Here is a 16,407-nt window from a genome sequence, read left to right as displayed (position 1 = left end):
GAGAACTAAGTTAAGGAAATAAAGAGCAACCAAGATATAATTTATTTGCATTTCCAGCAAACTGACAGAGATAAATGTGGGGAAGATTCTATTTTCCTGTGGCCTGTAATAATTATACAAACTCTATGTAATATATTTGTTTTAAGTTAAAGCAAATAGTATTTATTTAACATGGCACTACTGAGAATGTCAACATATCATAATAAAAAATAAATATCATCAATTTGCTTGACATCATGATAATCCACAAAGAAGGGGAAGATGGGGAAAATGTTACTCATCAATTTACTATGAATTCCTTTCAAATCTGAGGCTAAAGTGAAAATTTACCTAAGAACAAGCAGCATACATTATGTGGTAAGATTTTTGTATGGTTGGGTAGGAGGAAATAAAAATAGAATCTGTATGAACTGTTGAATGAAATGGTATTATCACCAAGTGCTTGTGTGTTTGTATTTAAAGTTTTTCCACATTGCATAGCTGTGAAGGGAAATAAGATCCAGGTGTGGGTGTGTATAGTTATAGAAATGCAGCTAAAGGTCAGACCTCTATTTTGAGATGACTGCTGATTCCGGCCTTACCACTCCACCTCCTTGCCCTCATTTCCAGTCTGTTCTTACACCATGTGTCTTTTAGACTTCTCTGGGCTCAGATGGGAGGATATTATGGAGAATTTATCCTGGAAGATGCCTCCCTGCTACATCTAGCATGACACTGAATTGCTCACTGCCTGGATAGAAAATTGATAGAAAAAGCCTAATATCAACCACCTTCCTGATTTCAGCTTTGATAAATTACTATTGAGTTGTTAGACATACAACATTCAAGTAATGTAGGCACTAAGAAGTTAGGATTGGTTTCACGTTAGTGGTGAGATTTCACTGAATCTTTGCATTATCCTTTCCTCATTGTGTATAACTACTCGTATGAGTTCTGTGTTGTACCATAACTACTTTGAAAGAAACATTAGTAGAAAAAAAAAAATCCACCTAAGTAATATTGGCATGTGAACTGATACAATTTAGGCACTTGGCTAAAATATGATATGAAATCTGACATGAATTTACAGTGTTAAATATTTTGTAGACATATATTTAATGAATTTTTTTGAAAAAATTGGGAAAACGATTAATTTTAAAGAAAGACAAGTACATTTCCTACCATTTCTCTCAGAGTTCCTCTTGTTTGAGTATACTTCACAATTAGGCCTCTAGGTGGCACCCGTAGGCTATAGGTAAATAAAGGGAAGCAAGCTCTTAGGGTTTTCAAGTAATGATGAAAGCTGTAGTTAGGCATTCTGTATCAGGGTCTTGTAAAATCAAAAGAATACAATTCATCTTTAAGAAGTTGTTTAAAAATTAATCCATATAAATTGACAGCATGTTAGTATTTTCCACATTTCTGGAGGTAGTTTCCAAATTAAAGTAAAATTTACAATGTGATAGGAATTTCTTTGGCAAACTTGAAGAGATTTAAATTAAGAAGAAATTTTAGAAGTCTGATTTCACAGTGGCATCATATTTCTCAGAGAAATATTTCTCAAAAGATCTTAGAAATAGAGGTTTGGCCATAGTGAATATATAAGCAATAGTTCAAACTTAATGTGCACAGAGAAATAGATAAAATAGTATCATATTTTTAAAAGACAATTTTCTTTGAAAGTTAACTTTTACAGGATTTCAGATCTTCCCTGGTAGCTCAACTGGTAAAGGAACCACCTGCAACGCAGGAGACCAGAGTTCAATCCCTGGGTTGGGAAGATCTGCTGGAGAAGGAAACGGCAACCCACTCTAGTATTCCTGCCTGGAGAATCCCTTGGACAGAGGAGCCTGGAGTACAGTCCATGGGGTGGCAAAGAGTCAGATATGACCAAGTGACTAACACAATAAAGGCTTTCAGCATTCTTGAACTTGTCTCTTTTAGCCATTTCATTGGAGAAAGTTAAGAAGTCATGACTGAAATAATAGTTATTAAGTGCGCAAGAAGGCAGGCATTTTTCAGCTATATTTTCTATCTCTCTTCGCACAGTACTTAGTAAAGTGCTCTGCATATAATAGTCTTTCAACAAATGTTGTTGAACTGACCTTTTATTTTTGTATTATGCAGAACGTGTAGCTTTGTTACTATTTACACATCAATTTTAAGAAGTAATCCAGATTTTACACTGGGTGATATAAGCCAGTTATTTAAACACACTAAGCTTCAATATACTCATTGATAAAACAGGGATAATAATATTCAGAATGGGCTGATTTCTTGTTTAATTTTAATTCTACAAAAGAACTTTTATTGAGATCATTCCAAAACATATTACCAAGTTGTTTTTTTTAATTTTATTTTATTTTTAAACTTTACAATATTGTATTAGTTTTGCCAAACATCGAAATTCTCGTTTTTCATTTCAACTTTTAAAAATGATAAACCTTTTTAACTATAGAGCTACTGGACCGTATGAAGATCTACAGTCTAGTTCAAACGATGCCTCCTCCATGAGGCCTTCCTCGACTCTCTCAAGTGGAGATATTCTTTTTCCTGAAATTTCTGACCACTTAAAATAATTTTTTATAATTAGATAATCATAGACTCACACAGAGCTGTAAAATATAATACATGCATGCTAAGTTGCTTCAGTCGTGTCTGACTCTGTGCAATGCCATCGATGGTATCCTGCCAGGCTCTTTTGTCCATGGGATTCTCCAGGCAAGAATACTGGAGTGGGTTGCCATGCCCTTCTCCAGGGGATCTTCCTGACCCAGGGATGGAACCCACGTCTTTTATATCTCCTACACAGTTGTTGGGTCCTTTATATCTTTTATATCTCCTGGCAGTTGTTGAGTCCTTTATCACTAGCACCACCTGGGAAGACTGGAAATATGATGCAGAGAGATCCTATGTATTCTTTATCCAGTTCATGGAAATGGTAACATCTTGATTAGCTGTAGTACAATATCATAACCAGGAAGTTGACCGTGAGACAATCTATCAACCTTATGAGAGTTTATGTTTTTAAAAATGCAATTATTTGTATGTGTGTATTTAGTTCCATGTAATTTTATCTCATGTGTGGATTTGTGTACCTGCCTCTTGAGAAACCTATATGCAGGTCAAGAAGCAACAGTTAGAACTGGACATGGAACAACAGACTGGTTCCATATAGGAAAAGGAGTACATCAAGGCTGTATATTGGCACCCTGCTTATTTAACTTAAATGCAGAGTACATCATGAGAAACGCTGGGCTGGAAGAAGCACAAGCTGGAATCAAGATTGCCGGGAGAAATATCAATAACCTCAGATATGCAGATGACACCACCCTTATGGCAGAAAGTAAAGAGGAAGTAAAAAGCCTCTTGATGAGAGTGAAAGAGGAGAGTGAAAAAGTTGGCTTAAAGCTCAACATTCAGAAAACGAAGATCATGGCATCCGGTCCCATCACTTCATGGGAAATAGATGGGGAAACAGTGGAAACAGTGTCAAACTTTATCTTTTTGGGCTCCAAAATCATTGCAGATGGTGACTGCAGCCATGAAATTAAAAGACGATTATTCCTTGGAAGGAAAGTTATGACCAAGCTAAATATAGCATATTGAAAAGCAGAGACATTACTTTGCCAACAAAGGTCCGTCTAGTCAAGGCTATGGTTTTTCCTGTGGTCATGTATGGATGTGAGAGTTGGACTGTGAAGAAAGCTGAGCACCGAAGAATTAATGCTTTTGAACTGTGGTGTTGGAGAAGACTCTTGAGAGTCCCTTGGACTGCATGGAGATCCAACCAGTCCATTCTAAAGGAGATCAGCCCTGGGTGTTCTTTGGAAGGAATGATGCCAAAGCTGAAACTCCAATACTTTGGCCACCCCATATGAAGAGTTGACTCATTGGAAAAGACTCTGATGCTGGGAGGGTTTGGGGGCAGTAGGAGAAGGGGACGACAGAGGATGAGATGGCTGGATGGCATCACCAAGTCGACGGATGTGAGTTTGAGTGAACTCTGGGAGATGGTGATGGACAAGGAAGCCTGGCGTGCTGCGATTCATGGGGTTGCAAAGAGTCGGACACGACTGAAAGACTGAACTGAACTGAACTGAACTGAACCAAGTCACAATGCAGAATAGTTTGGTCAAAGGATCCCTCATGCTATGCACAGCCATCTGGTATCATCCCCATCCCCATTCCCAGTCTGTAATCCCTGACAAACATCAATCTGTTCTCCATCTATATAATTTTGTCTAATAATGGTATATATTAATAACTGGGATCATACAATATGTCTACTTTGGAGGTTGGCCTCTTGACTTAGCATAATTCCTTTACAGTTCAATTCACAGTTCAGTCGCTCAGTCATGTCCGACTCTTTGCGACTCTTTGCAACCCCATGAATTGCAGCACACCAGGCCTCCCTGTCCATCACTATCTCCCGGAGTTCTCTCAAACCCATGTCCATCGAGTTGGTGATGCCATCCAGCCATCTCATCCTCTGTCGTCCCCTTTTCCTCCTGCCCCAATCCCTCCCAGCATCAGAGTCTTTTCCAATGAGTCAACTCTTCGCATGAGGTGGCCAAAGTACTGGAGTTTCAGCTTTAGCATCATTCCTTCCAAAGAAATCCCAGGGCTGATCTCCTTCAGAATGGACTGCTTGGATCTCCTTGCAGTCCAAGGGACTCTCAAGAGTCTTCTCCAACACCACAGTTCAAAACCATCAATTCTTCAGCGCTCAGCTTTCTTCACAGTCCAACTCTCACATCCATACATGACCACTGGAAAAACCATAGCCTTGACTAGGCGGACCTTTGTTGGCAATGTCTCTGCTTTTCAATATGCTATCTAGGTTAAGATCAATTCAAATTGCATGTGTCGTGCCCACACATGACAGTTCATTCTTACTTTATTGTTGTGTGTGTTTCACACTATGAGTGCACTGCAATTTGTTTAACCATTCATACATTGAAGGGCATTTGAATTGTTTATAGTTTTTGACTACTATGAATAAAGATACTTCAATATTTGTATGTGGATGTGTAGGTCTTTGCGTGAACGTAATTGTTCATTGTTTGTACCATTCCATTTTTTTCTCAATCTTAAAGTATTATGCAGACATGCATCAATTGTCAACCCTAACTTCCTTTGTGTACAAACTTTACATTTACCACTGTTCCCGCTGTACCATCCTACGCACTTACTGGCCACTTAGAAACTTTGCCTGGCCAATTGTATGTTCAAATACAATAAGGTTATATCTTAATAGGGTTATTATATTAATATCCTTTTATATAAACATAGGGAATTTAATAATTTTGTGACATTCAATAAATTCACAAAACATTTTCAAAGAAATAGATTTTAGCAGAAAGCAAGTGCAGCAATGATGTTTACTAAGTCTAGAATATTTCTCTTATTAGTTCTAGCACTTCTGGTAGTGTAAATTGACAAATATTGGTGATGTTCAGATTTCTTTCTGCAAAAAGAAGCAGTCATACCATGGATTGGGTGACTTAAAAATAACAGAAATTTGTTTCTTGTGGTTCTTGAGGCTGAAAAATTCAAGATCAAGATTGTCAGTTATAAAATAAATAAGTACTAGGTTTAATGTCGGAGAAGGCAACGGCACCCCACTCCAGTACTCTTGCCTGGAAAATCCCATGGACGGAGGAGCCTGGTAGGCTGCAGTTCATGGGGTCGCAAAGAGTCGGACACGACTGAACGATTTCACTTTCACTTTTCACTTTCATGCATTGGAGAGGGAAATGGCAACCCACTCCAGTGTTCTTGCCTGGAGAATCCCAGGGACGGGGAGCCTGGTGGGATGCCATCTACGGGGTTGCATAGAGTCGGACATGACTGAAGCGACTTAGCAGCAGCAGCAGCAGGTTTAATGTACAACATTATTAATACAATTAACACTAAAAAGTAATTCTACATTTGAAAATAAATGTGAAGATGTTATTAAATAAATTGCATACAATGTGCCATTACTAATGGACTTTTTGAACTGAAATAGACATTTCTTCAAAGAAGACATACAGAGAGCCAAGAGGCAAGTGAAAAGATGCTCAACATAGCTAATTATTAGAGAAATGCAAATTAAAACTACAATGAGGCACCTTACACCAGTCAGAATGGCTATCATCAAAATGTCAACAAACAATAAATGCTGGAGAGTGTGTGGAGAAAAGGGAAACTCCTAAGTTATTGGAAGTACTGTTGGTGGAATGCAAATTGGTACAGCCACTATGGAGAATATTATGAAGCTTTCTTAAAAAACTAAAAATAGAACCACAATACGATCCAGCAATCCCACTCCTGGGCATATAGTCAGAGAAAAACTATGGTTTGAAAGGATGTATGCATCACACTGTTCATTGCAGCACTGTTTACAGTAGCCAAGCCATGGAAGCAACCTAAATGTCCACTGACAAATGAATGGGAAAGAAGATGTACATATATACAATGGAATACTACCCAGCCATTAAAAAGAATGAAATAATGACATTTGCAGCAACATGAATGGACCTGGAAGTTATTATACTAAGTGAAGTAAGTCAGACAGAAAAAGATAAATATCATATGATATTGCTTACATGGAGAATCTAAAAAAAAAAAAAAAGATACTAATGAACTTATTTACAAAACAGAAGCAGACTCACAGACTAAGAAAATAAATTTATGATTACCAAAGGGGAAAGGTGGGGAGGAGGAATAAACTGGGATTTCGGAATTGACATATATACTCTGCTGCTGCTGCTGCTGCTGTTGCTAAGTCGCTTCAGTCGTGTCCGATTCTGTGCGACCCCATAGACAGCAGCCCACCAGGCTGCCCCATCCCTGGGATTCTCCAGGCAAAAACACTGGAGTGGGTTGCCATTTCCTTCTCCAATGCATGAAGTGAAAAGTGAAAGTGAAGTCGCTCAGTCGTGTCCGACTCTTAGCGACCCCATGGACTACAGCCTACCAGACTCCTCCATCCATGGGATTTTCCAGGCAAGAGTACTGGAGTGGGTTGCCATTGCCTTCTCCAGACATATATACTCCACTATACTGAAAATAGATAACCAACAAGGACCTACTATATAGCCCAGGAAACTCTGTATTCTGTAATAATCTAAATGGGAAAGGAATAGATATATGTGTATGGATAACTGAATCACTTTTCTGTACACCTGAAACTAACACAACATTGTAAATCAACTATAGTACAATATAAAACAGAAATATTTTTTTAAATGGACTTTTCTTCCCACAGAAATATATGTAGGTAGAACTCCAGATGGTGTTACTAATCTGCAAATCAGAATTTCAGTCAAGAGAGAAAATCTGCTGGTCCACGTGAAGGAATTCCATGAGGACAATTGGGATATTTGTATTTTAAAAACATGATAAAAGAAGAGAATTCCATTCTATTTGTTATTGTGCTCCCCCCAAAAAAACCTCATGTGAAGTGGTAAAAATATTAGTATCTTCAGGAAGCTGAAAATATTTTGCAAACCATAATAAAATATGAAATATCTATGAGTTTAGTAGTTCTTGCCCCAGAATTTAGGAAGTATTTGCTAATGCTAAATTTGAAATGCTTAATTGCATAAACAAAATCTCATGTATCAAATAAATATATTTGCATTTATGACTATAAAGATTTAAGAGTAGAAGTTTGACAACCAACTATGTATTTAAAATTTTACATGTTTATGCATGCATATCAGTTGTGTCCAGCTTTTTGCAACCCCATGGACTATAGCCCACCAGGCTCACTCATCTGTCTATGGGATTTTCCAAACAAGAATACTGGAGCAAGTTGCCATTTGCTACCCCAGGGGATTACACGTTTAGCTATATGAATAATGAGTACTCACTTTCTTTTTATGAAAATGGAGTGCACTGAAATGTGTATCTCTTGGACCCATCAGCTTTCTTGGAAAAAGTCATGTAGTTACTATAACAATATTCTGGTATTGGTTCACATATAGTTTAATTTATCTTATCATGTGTAATCCCTATAGATCACAGATGCATTCTTTTCTGTATCTTTTGTATCTACTTTCATAGCACCTTGCAGTAACTTTTCAGTACATGTTGTTGGCAGACTCTTTATTTTGCTTTCATACAGAAATAATTCCCTCTCTAATAGCTTATATATTAGTTTTTCAGAAGTTTTGTGGGAAAGTATAATATAGAAAAGAACACAGAAGACAAATGTACAGATCAATAAATTGTCACGGGGTAAGCAGACATGTGATTACCATCTAGACAAAAAATAGTACACTGCTAGCATCCCAGAGAACAGTATCCTGGACTTATAACTCAACACCCTACATCTAACAGTGTTTGAATATTACAGAAGTGAAATTGTATAGTATATATTGTGACTCTCATTTGTGAAAATCATTTATGTTGATGCATGTATCTGAAGTTCTTTTACTTAAAGTGCTGTAGAATGTTTTATTACATGAGAATATCACAAAGTATGGTTTCTGTGGTAATACCTTTTTATTGTGTGAAGATGTTGCTATCTTCACAATCATAAAGATTATTTCCTAAATTATTTTCTAAAAGATTTATTATTTTGCATTGAGATCTATGATCCTCCAATAGTAGAATGCCATGTAGGGATCCAGTATCATTGGTTTCTTTCAAAGAGATATCCAATCCAGATATTGGGCATATAGTCACACTTAGCAAATTGCCTTTCAGGAGCCCACCTCAAAGTGTAGTGGGTTTAACAATCACCCTTACTCAGTGCGGACCCTGGATTCCAATTTTTGACACTGTTGCCCTGATACTATTAGATGCCCTTCTCAACTTGAGCATCCTTTTTCAGAAATAGCAGCTCCAAATGGCAAGCTAATTTACTTCTTTGAGTTTATCTTCAGCAAGATCTCAGCCTTGGAATTTTTATTTTGTTAGCTTTATGATGTCGTCAGCAGAGTTCTTAACTATTTTACCCATTTTTCCTTCTATAATTTTCAGGAATGTTGGTCTCATTTCCTTAGTCCATCATCTTAGGAAATACCAGTCCCATGCATTTAAAAAAAAAATTAATCTTTTTTTTATTACTCACTATCTGGGTATATTTTGATAAGTTACAAACTCTTTGAGGTTCAATTTCCTCATTTGTAAAGTGGGAGTGACAATATTTACCTCATGTTTAATCACTAAATTGTGTCCGACTCTTGCAACACAATGGACTGCCCTCCAGGTTCCTCTGTCCTTGGGATTTCCCAAGCCAAGAATACTGGAATGAGTTGCCATTTCCTCCAGGGGATCTTCTCAACCCAGGGATCAAACCTATGTCTCCTGCATTGGCAGGTGGATTCTTTACCACTGAGTCACCAAGGTACCCCATTTATTGTTGAAAAAATTAATATGAAATAGGTATATAGAGACATTGGAAAATAAAAAAGTAAGGCTACTAGTGTACCTTCAATGAATGATAGCTATTATTTTTGCTATATTAATAATGATAATAATTCTTAAGGTGATGATGAAGACAGTAAGAATTCTAAGTAACTCTATCTACCACATTGCCCTAATCTCCTACTCAGAGGCCGAGAGGAGCTACCCCATGTCCAAGGTCAGGGGCAGTTCCAGAAAAACATCTATTTCTGCTTTATTGACTATGCCAAAGCCTTTGACTGTGTGGATCACAATAAACTCAGGAAAATTCTTCAAGAGATGGGAATACCAGACCACCTGATCTGCCTCTTGAGAAACCTATATGCAGGTCAGGAGGCAATAGTCAGAACTGGACATGGAACAACAGACTGGTTCCAAATAGGAAAAGGAGTACGTCAAGGCTATATATTGTCACCCTGCTTATTTAACTTCTATGCAGAGTACATCATGAGAAACGCTGGGCTGGAAGAAGCACAAGTTGGAATCAAGACTGACGGGAGAAATATCAATAACCTCAGATATGCAGATGACACCACCCTTATGGCAGAAAGGGAAGAGGGACTAAAAGCCTCCTGATGAAAGTGAAAGTGGAGAGTGAAAAAGTTGGCTTAAATCTCAGCATTCAGAAAACTAAGATCATGGCATCTGGTCCCATCAGTTCATGGGAAATAGATGGGGAAACAGTGGAAACAGTGTCAAACTTTATTTTTTGGGGCTCCAAAATGACTGCAGATGGTGATTGCAGCCATGAAATTAAAAGATGCTTATTCCTTGGAAGGAAAGTTATGACCAACATAGATAGTATATTCAAAAGCAGAGACATTACTTTGCCAACAAAGGTCCATCTAGTCAAGGCTATGGTTTTTCCTGTGGTCATGTACGGATGTAGGAGTTGGACTGTGAAGAAAGCTGAGCGCTGAAGAATTGATGCTTTTGAACTGTGGTGTTGGAGAAGACTCTTGAGAGTCCCTTGGACTGCAAGGAGATCCAACCAGTCCATCTTAAAGGAGATCAGTTCTGGGTGTTCTTGGAAGGAATGATGCTAAAGCTGAAACTCCAGTACTTTGGTCACCTCATGCGAAGAGTTGACTCATTGGAAAAGACTCTGACGCTGGGAGGGATTGGGGGTAGGAGGAAAAGGGGACGACAGAGGATGAGATGGCTGGATGGCATCACTGACTCGATGGACATGAGTTTGAGTGAACTCCGGGAGATGGTGATGGACAGGGAGGCCTGGCGTGCTGCAATTCATAGGGTCACAAAGAGTTGGACACGACTGAGCGACTGAACTGAACTGAACTGAATCTCCTACTCTAAAGTGGTATAAAGTTAATGACAATGTTTATTTTAAGTGAATCAACATAGGCTTCAAATAATGACTGCTTCCAATTTTATGTTTGCCCAAGCAATACGTTTAGTAATTTATCCACTTTTTTTAACCCCAAATTTTTTCTGATTTAGTGGCAAAGGATTTTCACTAATAACTTTTCTCAGTTAAAAAATAAACTATATTATCTCCACTCTTGGACTCCTCTCATTTTATGAGTCATCAAAATCTCATAAACATTAGCTATAACACTACACATAGTTTCATTTGTAAGTACTGTTAATACTTAGGAATGTAATTCATCTTACAAAAGACCAAAACTCATCAAACAGCAATTTGGTCTCTTATAATCTATCTTTTTATTGAGTATTAGACTTCGGTTCACTATGTTACAAGGTTTGGCAAAGAATGTCAATCTTCCTTCAGCCTTTCTTTAGTAGGAATAAATTACATAATGAAGTTATACTTTTAGTAACAAAAATTACCAATGCACAAAAAATGGTGTTTTAATCTAGAGAATTTATAGGAAGTGGGTAGGCAGTCTAGTATCAAAATACTTGGATTTGATACACACACATCATTTGAGTAACAGACCTATAAACTAGGTTATCCAGATTCCTTGAGAATATGAAAGTAATATCCTAGTTATGGACGCATGCATTCTAGAGATAGAGAATCTTGCAGCTCCCATTATAAGTTCACTACATGACATCTTGGTCAAAAACAATGTCATGAGTTTGATAAATATCAAATAATTCCCTAGAGCTTGATCATGATGAACTATTGGTAAAACTGAGCTTCTAGTTTTGCTATTTTGAAAACTAAGTCCTGTGAGAAGTATGCTTATTAAGAAACAGTGCCCTTTAAAAGGCTGCTAGTAGCTCTTCAGACAAGCTAAACCAAAATATTGCAAATGCAAAATAAAAATGCACGATACTGGATGCTTGGGGCTGGTGTACTGGGACGACCCAGAGGGAGGGTATGGGGAGGGAGGAGGGAGGAGGGTTCAGGATGGGGAGCACGGGTATACCTGTGGTGGATTCATTTTGATGTTTGGCAAAACTAATACAATATTGTAAAGTTTAAAAATAAAATAAAATTAAAAAAAGAAAAAAAATAGTACAAATAAGAGCCAAATACCATGTAGGAATTCCCTGGTGGCTCAGCTGGTAAAGAATCTGCCTGCAATGCAGGAGACCCGGTTTAATTTCTAGGTTGGGAAGATCCCCTGGAGGAAGGCAAAGGAACCCTTTCCAGTATTCTTGCTTGGAGAATCCCCATGAACAGAGGAGCCTGGTGGGCTGCAGTCCATTGGTTCGCAAATCGAGATGACTGAGCAACTCAGCACGACACAGCACTATGTAAGAATAAACAAGCAATAAAAAGAAAGGAGAAGAGGTGCTTGCTTCCTGTTCCTGACAATGAAACTGTAAGTGCCTATTGAGAAACTGGAGTGTATGAAAAATTAGTATAAGATGTAAACTCTGCACTTTAGAATCTTATCATCTTCTTGGGGAAATAAATATGGCACAAATAGAACAATAAATAATAATTAATTGTTATAAAGTATGTGCAATATTATGACAGAAAATAATAAAATTAATGTGGGCCAGAGTAACTTCAGAAGATTCAGTAGAATAGAAAATCTTAAGGTGGGTTTGAAAGATTTTGAAAAATTTGAAATGAAATGTATTTGGATGCAAATATCATGATACAACTTGGGGAAAATATAAACCCAGGAAGAGAAAGTACTCTCATAAGATGGATAATTCCAGCTGCTATGGAGCACTTGATTAATTTTTATCTGAGTTTGTTAAAACACTGAGACCTCATAATTGAATTGAAACTGGAACACGCAGTCTATGGGAATGTTTTGGAACACATGTATATTCTATAAGGTACTCATTTAGAGAATGGTGATTCAACAAAGCCATTAATACAATATGACATATTTTTCCTTTACATTGGAGAGGTCTTTTGTAGTTATGGGACCAAAGGGAGAAAAATAGCATAAGTACTGAAATTTTAGTCTTTGTTTAGGATGGAAGAAAGGTTCATACTGTTTCATAAGCAACATTGTTTATCCAAGGAAAGCTGAAGGAACACATCTTCTGAAGTTGCTATTTTTGATATTAGAAGAAAATCAAAAGAAAAAAGAGATGCATATGAGATGATTGGGGCTTCCCAGGTGGCTCAGTGGGTAAAGAATACTCCTGTAATGCAGGAGACCCGGGAGACATGGGTTTGATCCCTGGCTTGAGAAGATCCCCTGGAGGAGAAAATGGCAAACCACTCAAGCATTCTTGCCTGGAGAATCCCATGAACAGAGGAGCCTGTCGGGTTATGGTCCATAGAGTTGCAGAAAGTCGAATACGACTGAAGTGACTGACATGCATGCCTGCACATGAGATGATTGATATCTAACATAAATACGTAATATACATTAGCTTCAAATCTTTGTCTTATTTTAAGAAGGTAACTGACAGTAAATGTCATATAACATACATATGAGTTGTGGATTATATTTCTAATAGCTGCTTCAACAAATAATTTTCTGAATCTCAGTCATTATGTAAAGAGAAAGTTTAAGTTTTTGCAAAGTCCAAAAAGTTGTTTTCCTGAAGGATAGGTAGCAATTCTTACAGTGGTGATTATATCAGTTTTGGAGACTTGAATATTTTTTCTAGGAATTTTTCCACCTGGTATAAATTTAGAATTTTATTTTCAATAAAATAATTGCTTTCCAACTTGTTTCATAAGAACAACATTACCTTGATTACAAAGCTTAACAATGACATTAAAAGACAATAAAATTATGTCATTCTCTTTCAGGAGCATGAATACAACACTCCTAAAGAAAATAAGATATCAAACCTAGTAAAATATAAAATGTATCACATTTTATTTGCAATACAGTTGGGGGTTATTGTAATAGAAATATAAGTTTGATTTGACATTTAAATATCAATTTAATTCATAATATTGATCAGACAAAAATAGAAAATGATTATCTCAATAAATGGAAAAAAGCATTTGGTCAAATTCAAAATTAATTTATTATAAAAATTAGCAAACTAAAATCAAAAAGAAACTTCTTTAATCTGATAAAATGATAGTAACTATCTTATTCAATGGTGAAATACCAAAAAACATTCCCTAAACGTAGGAACAAGAGAAGGATGCCAGCTATCATCCATTCTATTCAACAGTAACTAGAATTCTATGATGTATGGCAAAAGTAATCAAACAACCAATCAGCTAAAAGAAAATAAAAATATAAGCAATGAAAAGGAAGTAATAATATTGTACTTATTTGCTGATGTAGATATATGCTAAAAATCCAAAATACTATACAAACAGAAAAATAAAATTAATAAATGAAGTTTCTCAATATGAAGTCAATATACTAGTCAATTGTACTTATATATGCCAACAATAAATATAACATAAAATTTAAAGAATAGTACCATTTACAAATAATATCACTTTCCTGAGGTCATGTACAGATATGAGAGTTGGACCATAAAGAGGGCTGAGTGCCAAAGAATTGATGCTTTTGAACTATTGTGCTGAAGAAGACTCTCAAGAGTCCCTTGAACAGCAAGGAAATCAAGCTAGTCAATCCTGAAGGAAATCAGTCCGAATACTCATTGGAAGGATTGATGCTGGACTGAAGCTCCAATCCTTTGGCCACCTGATGTGAAGAACTGACTCATTGGAAAAGAACCTGATGCTGGGAAAGATTGAGGGCAGAAGGAGAAGGGGATGACAGAGGATGAGATGGTTGGATGGCATCACCAACTCAATGGATATGAGTTTGAGCAAACTCTGGGAGATAGTGAAAGACAGGGAAGTCCAGTGTGCAGCAGTCCATGGAGTCTCAAAGAGTAGGACATGACTTAGTGACTGAACAATACCACCATCAACAACGATTTACACTGGAATAGAAAAAAACAAATACATGAGACTGAACCTAGGAAAACATGTATAAACCTTCTATTCAGATACTTATAAAACACTACTGAGAGAAATTTTTTAAAAATAGAAATAAATAGAAGAAATCACCAAGTTCATGGATTGGAAGCTTCAGTTAATTCTTCCCCATTTGATCTATAGATTCAATACTATGCCAACAAAAGTCTAGAGATTTCTTTTTGGAACTTGATCAATCAAGGAAATATAATGGACTAAAAATATCCAAGACCATTTTGAGAAAAGAAAAATAATATGGGCTTACATACCATATATCAAGTGTGAACAGAGAAAAAGTTCTGTTCTAGAAGTATTAAATTGCAATCCATCACAGATGATAAAGAATGAGGCCCATTGTGCTTTGGACAAACAGGCCTCTTAGATACTTGGGTAAACATCTCCAGCGGAATTTGAATAACCCTGGACTCTTGAATCTTCCCATACATTGAAAAGCATTAATATCATTGACTTGAGATATTTGTTTTTTGTGACTAGCAGTAGTGTTTTACTAAGATGTATACTTGACTGTATGTATTTCCTAGCCAAAAATCATACAAACTGGTTTTCTCCACTATCTCTTTGGAGCAGTTTCCTCAGAGCTAACTCAGTGGCTGTCTCCAAGCTATAGTCCTCAGTAAGACCTTGAACACAACTTAAACTGCCAACTCTTATGTTGTGTTTTTAAGTCGACACATGACATGATGTAACTTCAATAATTAAGGCAGTGTGATAGAGTACACTAAAAAATTAACTATAAAAAATTCAGAAAGAGACCCCCATTTGATTTATATCAATACTTGATTTATAACAGAGGTGACAATGCAGGATAGTGGATAGAGAATTGCATGCACATGATTTCAGTAAGATGTGCAGGGTCAATTAATAGTCATATGGAAAAAAATGCATCTTTACTCCTTCTTCATAATATACACACAAAGGAATGCAATGTGAATTATTGATCTAAGTGCAGATGGTAACACTAAGGTTTTCAGAAGAAAACATGCAAGTATATCTTTATGAAAGGCAAAGAATTCTTCAACAAACTATGTATATGTACTCATAAAATACTAACCTTAAAAGGAAATATTGGCAAATTTTAAACTAAAATTAAGAGATTCTGTTTTTTGAACACCACCAATGACTTGTTCCACTTGCAGCAATGGAGAAATATCTTCTATCAAGCTTTTCTAGAATTAATAATTATAAACCTTTGAAAAAATATAACAACCATATGAAGGTAATACAGAGTGACCAAAAACTGGCAAAAACTCTCAGAGAAAAATAATGAAGAGAAGGGACTATACTGGGTGAAATTTAAAAGCTGTCTCAAAGAAAACTAATGAAGAGAAGGGGCTATACTGGGTGAGATTTACATACATATAGTTTCTTGCCAGAAACCACTGGCCAGTCCAGGTGAGGTAGAGGAGCTAAAAATTAAGCAGAAAACCACGGTATAACAGGCTGTAGGAGTCAGAACACAAAGACTGGGGCTGTAGCATAGCTGAAAAGTGAAATATGTGAAATAATGATCATAATGGCACCCCACTCCAGTACTCCTGCCTGGAAAATCCCATGGACGGAGGATCCTGGAACGCTGCAGTCCATGGGGTCGCTGAGGGTCGGACTTGACTGAGCGACTTCACTTTCCCTTTTCACTTTCATGCAACCCAGAAGGAAGTGGCAACCCACTCCAGTGTTCTTGCCTGGAGAATCCCAGGGACGGTGGA

Source organism: Bos indicus, chromosome 6 (assembly GCF_029378745.1).
Source record: "Bos indicus isolate NIAB-ARS_2022 breed Sahiwal x Tharparkar chromosome 6, NIAB-ARS_B.indTharparkar_mat_pri_1.0, whole genome shotgun sequence".
NCBI lineage: Eukaryota > Metazoa > Chordata > Mammalia > Artiodactyla > Bovidae > Bos > Bos indicus.
Note: the sequence above shows the minus strand (reverse complement) of the source record.